The 6,921-nt window shown below is 44.6% G+C and overlaps 1 long non-coding RNA gene across 1 annotated transcript; it reads left to right on the forward strand.

Annotated features, from left to right (window-relative positions):
- Positions 1-842: 842 nt before the first annotated feature.
- Positions 843-2,580, forward strand: LOC125947319 (uncharacterized). The gene is made up of 3 exons (XR_007468182.1): positions 843-1,258; positions 1,885-1,981; positions 2,367-2,580. It is a non-coding gene; the product is annotated as an uncharacterized LOC125947319 (long non-coding RNA).
- Positions 2,581-6,921: the final 4,341 nt, after the last annotated feature.

Raw genomic sequence — 6,921 nt, forward strand, 5'->3', positions numbered from 1 at the left:
TGTATTTTTTGTTCCTAAGGTACCGGTTTGAAAATATCTCGAAGTTGCTGGAGATCTCTTTAAACAACCGAATGCAGATCTTTGCTTGGTAAAGTTTCTAATATTAAGGATATTGTAGCGCATAATTAGTTTAGAAGATCCTATGTATTGATTTGAAGAATTCAGCAAACGCACAGCTCGCCGTTGCAATACCGCTAGCTTTTCTATATCGGTTTTATTGGCGTTTCCCCATACTTATAAGCCATAGCTAAGATGGGAATGTACCAGCGAAAAGTACAGTTGTCTGATAAGCCTGACAGGTACATATTACCGGATTCGTTGCAGCAAACGAACTGACCGGGCAACTTTAGTGCGTACTTTATTTATGGGCTCTGTCCTGCTTAAGTTTTTATAAAATGTAACTCCTAGAAACTAATCACTTAACACATGTTCTAGTTGCGATCCACAATAGTAAAGTTTTACATCGTAACTTATTTCTTTATTCCTAGCATAAAAGACGGTAAACTTAGTTTTTTTTCGCATTTAGGCTAAGCTGATTTAAATGTAGCCATTTGTGAAGTTCTTCTAACCAAGAATTTGCGGCAACTTCTAGTTCCTGAAGGTCCACACGAGAAAAGAAAACGTTAGTGTCATCCGCGTACATTATTATTTCATCTGTTAATGGAACGTTTACTATATCATTTATATACAGAATAAACAATAACGGCCCTAAAATTGAACCTTGTGGTACCCCATATTTAATTAAGTTTTTTCCGAACTGTAACATTGCAAGGAAGTATATTGCAATCGAGATTCAAGGTAACTATTCATAAGTTCTAATGCTGTGCCTTGAACGCCATATAGGTGGTATTCACGCGTAAGCAACACTGTGATCCCGTGCAGCATGACCGGAAGGGCTCAGGCCGGCGCGGCGAGCCTTCCGCTTCCGGCCGCCATATCGTTGGGGAAATGCTTTCGTTTCGTGGTGCTTTGAAGTGCAGCAGCAGGCATTGCAATCTCAAGGACCTCGGCAATCATTTTAATCATGGTTAATTGCGCTGTGTTCGGATGCAACAACGAGTCGCGGCGGAAAACTGACTCTGGTGAGAACACGAAGAAGCTTAGCTTTTTTCTGTGCCGAATGTTGTTCGTTGGCAGTGCAGCTAGACCTTAGAGATCTCAACGAAGCGTCGAGCGGAATGGTTTCGTCGCCTCTACCGGGGTGACATTAACACAGACGCTACCGACTACAAATTCTGCAGCGAGCACTTCGTTTCTGGTGAGTGCATATTTGTCGTTCTGCTACAAATTACGCAGCGCGAATTTCAAGGGTTGGGCTACTGTGCCGCATTCTCCTGTTCACTTTTCTTTTCACTCAAACTGAGTTGCACTAAATGCCAAGAAACCCGCCGTGGTGGCTTCGCGGCTAGAGCGTTGCGCAGCTAAGCGCGAGTTCGCGGTATGAAATCCCGGCCACGGCGGCCGCATTTTGATGGGATGGGGTGAACCGTGAAAACGCCCGTGTATGGTGCACGTTAAAGAACCCCAGGTGGTGAGAATCAATCCGGAGTCCCCCACTGCGACGTGCCTCAAAGTGGTCTTGGCATGTAAAACCCCAGAAATTAACTAATGCTATGACATCATGCCTGTTCGTGTTTATGATGCTGGCGTAATTGTTCCGGAGACGAGCAAAGCCTGTCGTAGTGCTGATTCTGCTGTTTGGAGTTATTTTGCCCGAGAGCCCGTAGCACAGTGCGTGATTTGTGTCAAAGCTGGTTGTCGTGCAGTTGTGGCTTCAAGTAATGGTTAGACTTCTTGCCACTGCAACGAGTGGCTCTTCTTGTTAGAAATGCGTCAGTTTTCTAGGAATTTGTTGTGCAAACGCAGTCTCGTTCATACTTGCAGGCAGGCCATCCTACTTAATGGATCTGACGAATCCGGACTGGGCGCCAAGCTTGTACCTAGGGTATGACACAAAGTCAACAACTCGGTCTGAAGAAAGGTAGGTATGTATGTGCTCTTTCTGGTAGCGCACAACAAACCCAGACTTTGAAAATAGCAGAGACCTAAGAGATGCTGGTGGACACGGTGTTGATACAGCAGCTATGTTTTATATTGCACTCCCGACTGCAGTTGTGTAGTATAAGTTACATAGTCATCAAGTAATGCATTCCAATCAGATACTTCCAAGTTGTTTGCATTCTTTTGAGAATAGTTGTGTCTGCAGAGAGCAGGCTGGTTTCAGTTTCCAAGAGAATACAAAATTGTGAGAACTGGTGCCAGCACTGTGACAAATAGCAAGCAGTTGCAGAGGTGGAATCATCAATGCAAGTAGTGCTAATGAGTACAAAGTAGACATTTTTACAGAGAGGTACATTTTATTTCAGGCACCATCGACGTTGCAAGAGGGCTGCGACTCCAAAGGAGGTCCAAAAGGCCGATAGCAGAGTGCTGCGACCCTTGACTACAATGTTGAATGCGCAGCAGAGCGCTGTGAACAGTACTGTCACAAGTAAAATGGCTTATTCATACAAGGGGAATATTTCCTTTAATGACATTCAGCATTTTAACATTTTTGTTTTTATGCAGGCACACCACTTGCAAGCCGGCATCCAGGAAGATTCTTTCAAGATGACTATCTGCTGTTTTTGTTTTTATGCAGGCACACCACTTGCAAGCCGGCATCCAGGAAGATTCTTTCAATATGACTATCTGCTGGTGTCCACACAAAAAAGTCGCAATAGCTGCGCTGGCAAACAAAAAGCTGCATTTGTATTTGCGTGTAGTAAGCATGTTGTCGTTTCAGCTTCAGTGTATTATCACTAGCAGCAACTTCTAAGCAGCCACTTTTCTGGGTCACAACGTCCTTTACACAAGCAGCTGAATATGGGAACTAAATTTCTAAAACACCATCTTGGCAGCAGGCACAAGAAATCAGGCCATCTGGGCTTGCTGCCATGTGGGGCTCATGTAAACTAATATGCAATCCAGACGCGTTGCAAACAAACTCTTTGTGCTGGCTGGATGATTCAGCAACGTATTGGTTCCTGGCAGTGTCCTCCTTGCGCAGACCCCAATTAGTTGCAGCAGAAGAAAACTTGCTCTCCTCAGGGTAGCAGATCTTCTTCACAAGGCTCACAGATGGCTGAGTCAAGGTCGTTCGGCAAGCTGCGTGGGCTGTCGATGCTGTGACCCGGCCTGCTCTGAAGGCGAACCATGTTGCTGAGGCCGACTGACCTCTCGACCGCGGCCATACACGTGCAGTGTGCAGCTTTGACCATTCCATCCTGCTTGACAAGAAGCCATGGCTCGAGTGGCTGAGCGGAAATTGCCTAGGAGTGGTTTACCTGCAAACGGAGGAAGTGATCTATTTAACTGCTGATTCTATGCATGCTGAGAACACAGGCACAAAAAGCAAGGCGAGTTACTACATCAGTGAGTGAAACTAATGTAGGTGTATCCATGAGTGTAAATAAGCAAAACACCAGCGAGTGGTTTTATGCTTGCACAATCGAATCGCAACTGCGCATACGTATGCAAAGCTCGCGGCCTCGCCGGTAGCGATAATTTGTAGAACTTAGTAAACGCTTCGGCAGGTGACGGGAGTTTGCAAAAAAAAAAAAGGGGGGGGGGGGAGAGGGCTGGAGCAAGGTGAGCAGCTGGAAGTAGCCGGTAAACAGCAAGTGTTTCTAAAGGAAGCATGGTGGTAGCTGACATGTTGCGTACAAACGATTTTCTTTGGTATCGTTTTCGCTCCCTTAACTCCAGAAGGCCCTGCGTTGCTGGACGCTGCGCTGTGCGAAAGCCTACTCCTGCAATCTTCATGTACTATCAAGGAGCAACGGTACATAAACGATAAAGAAGTACCGCTCGCTGGCAGTAACTTAATAAAGTGCTACGATGTTTCGCTGCGCAGCGAAACATTCCGAACACGAATCACACTCCTGTCACACACATTGGCAAGTATTACCCGTTAGCGTTACGATTCGACCCGGTAATACAAAGAGCGACTAGCTGATGTAGCGTTTTAGATTGTCTTACCTTCGTGCGCACAATGATGTGCTCGCCGTGTCTTCTCAGCTGGGGTTCTTGAACAAAGCCGCTGGTCAAATAGTTGTGTGACTCCAGAGATTTTCTTGCTTTCAGCTGTTCGTGAGTTATGAAGCTTCTAGCGTGCACAAGGTAGTCCTTAATATCAGAAAGTTCTACCTTGGGTACGAGCGCGAGATCAAATGACGCCTCTTTGCCAGTAAGCATAAGTGGATCGACGCCACCGCAAAGCTCCACTTTCTCGACGTAGCGCACCTTCGCATCGGCCTCTTAATTCTGCGCGTACGTGCTTAAGTGCATTAATGAGGGGCTAGCATTCATGCTTGCAAAGTTGCAAGAGATAGGCACTTTAGTGACTCCTCCTAAAGTAAAAAAAGTTGCAGTGGCTTAGCTCGGCTATGCCAGGATATACGTAGCGTTAGCAAAGGTTCAGCTGATTATTCTTAGCGTATTCCTAAGATTATTCTTAAGATAAGATTATTCTTATGAGTCAAGCTTCTCCGTTCTTCTGCGCTGTTGAGCGGCATTTGCGCTCTCCTTCTCCATGGCTATACCACACTGGCAAACGCCAGTCAGAAGCGCAGTGGCTCCAGCGCAGTGGCTCCAGTGCAGTGTCAGACAGCAACTGCACAGCGAGCGCGCGCCGGCGCCAGTGCGTCTACCACGGCTACGACGTCACTCCTCTGGAATGCGCAGACCGGCGGCGGTGAGTCGCGCGCGGCGGCGGCGGAGTGCGCGAGAGGTGCCGGCTCCGGTGGCTCCGGTGCGCAAGCCGTGTTACATCACTGATCCTTGCGCATGCGCAGCACGGCTCTTGATGTGCCGCGCGAAACGGGCTTGGCTAGGCCAGTGTAGCTAACGCTACAAAAACACATACATCGGCAGCGCTTCAACAGCGGAGATAGGCTTTGTTGACACCGGCTCCCCAAAAATATGGCGGTTTCGTAGTGGCCAACGCAGCTTGTGCCTTTTCCGCTACAGCGCCCGCCAGACTGCTCTGCCGTGACGTCACGTGAATACCACCTATACTTGGAGCTTCTCTAGTAATATTACATGTTTGATAGAATCAAAGGCCTTGCGAAAATCTAGAAATATACCAATGGTAAGCTTTCTTTCTTCAATATTATTTATAATTGTATCTCTGATTCTTAATAATGCCATTTCGGTTGATGTATTTTTTGGAAGCCATATTGCTTATCCGAAATAATACCTTTATCCCGCATGAAACCATTTAGGCGCCTATATATAATACGCCCAGCGACTTTTGAAAATAATGGCAATACCGAAATGGGCCTGTAATTGTTTAGGTCGTTGTGATTTCCGCCCTTAAAAATCATAGCAACACGAGCTATCTTCATTTTTGCAGGAAAAACTCCAGTGGAATGTATACTGTTACAGATGTGTTCCAACGGACCGTATATTATGTGAGCAGCTGCTTTAATAGGTTGAGCTTTGATGTCGTCCTCACCAGCGGCTGATTTGTTGCTCAAGGAATTAAGAATGGAAAAAATCTCGCTTTCAGATGTAGGTGTATAAAAATCGTCTCGCTGACACGATTATCAATATAACTTTCACTATTTCGATTTGGAGAAAAATCTGATGTAGAGGTTGAAGCACCAGCATTGATAAAATGATTATTAAATAAATTAGCTCCGTTGTTTCCACAGAGTTCAACATCATTTACAGCAATTTCCGACGGCACAATCTGTGTAGAGCAAACTATTATCTCGCGGTATATGTTCCACATTCTAAGACCATCACTCATAAAACTTTCAAATCGACATGTGTAGTACTCAGATTTCGCTTTCTTCAGATCACTGTTCAGTTTGTTTCTGACTTGTTTAAACTCTTTAAATATTTCAGGGTCACGGGTATTTAAGAATTTATTGAATAATTTGTCTTTGTGTGAATGCGCTTATATAGTTCATGATGCTTTTTTATGCTTGACCACAGGGGAGAAAGGAAATGCTTCATTATATATTTGTTTCTCTTTGGACACAAATAGGTCGTATGATGCAGAGGGATTCGCTTCAGCATAAACATCAGACCAATTTGTATTGGAAAGCAAAGTTTGAAATAGCCGTATGCTTTGGTTATCTATGGACTCGCTTAAAGTCGTGATTTTATATCAGTGCGCTCATGAAATGGTAACGCAGCGAAAATCGGCAGATGATCACTTATACCAGAACTGAGCACTCCAGAACATGTTTCAATTTTTGTGACAGAAGTAAAACATAAATCAATCAATGTCTTCGAATTCGGTGTTATCCGAGTAGGAAGTTCAATAAGGTTCTCACAACCATTTGCTAGCATAGTTTCAATGAGTTGAATACTTTCATTACTTTTTGAAAGTAAGTCAACATTTAAGTCATCAAAAATAATCGAGTGCAATTTCTTCATGCTGGCAAGTTCAAGTACTGAGTCCATATAATGTAGCAGTCCTGTTAGCGCACGTTGTGGTGGGCGGTAGACAACAACAATCATAATGTTTCGAGAAATTACAGCAATACATTCGAAATCATCGGTCACGCGTGTAAATTCAGGCAGTATTACGCAACCATGACATTCGCGAGCATACAGAGACACGCCTCCGCCTCGCTTTCTTGAACGATAAATTGAAATGTGCTTGTAACCCGAGAAATGCATTACGTCATGGTCACCCGCGTACAACGTCTCTGAAAAAGCTAGGAAATCAAAACAACAATTTAGCTGCGATAGATATGTCGCGATATCTACTTGCTTATTTCTTAAACTTTGTACATTTATATGGAACAGTTTAAGCCCCTTTTCATGAAAACAGCTGTTCTTCACTACCAAGTTGTTGAAAGATGTAACACTGTGATAAGCTTCCATGTTTGTAGAAGTTGGCGATGTGTTAATCTTAGACGATTT

The sequence above is a fragment of the Dermacentor silvarum genome, chromosome 1 (assembly GCF_013339745.2).
Source record: "Dermacentor silvarum isolate Dsil-2018 chromosome 1, BIME_Dsil_1.4, whole genome shotgun sequence".
Lineage (NCBI taxonomy): Eukaryota > Metazoa > Arthropoda > Arachnida > Ixodida > Ixodidae > Dermacentor > Dermacentor silvarum.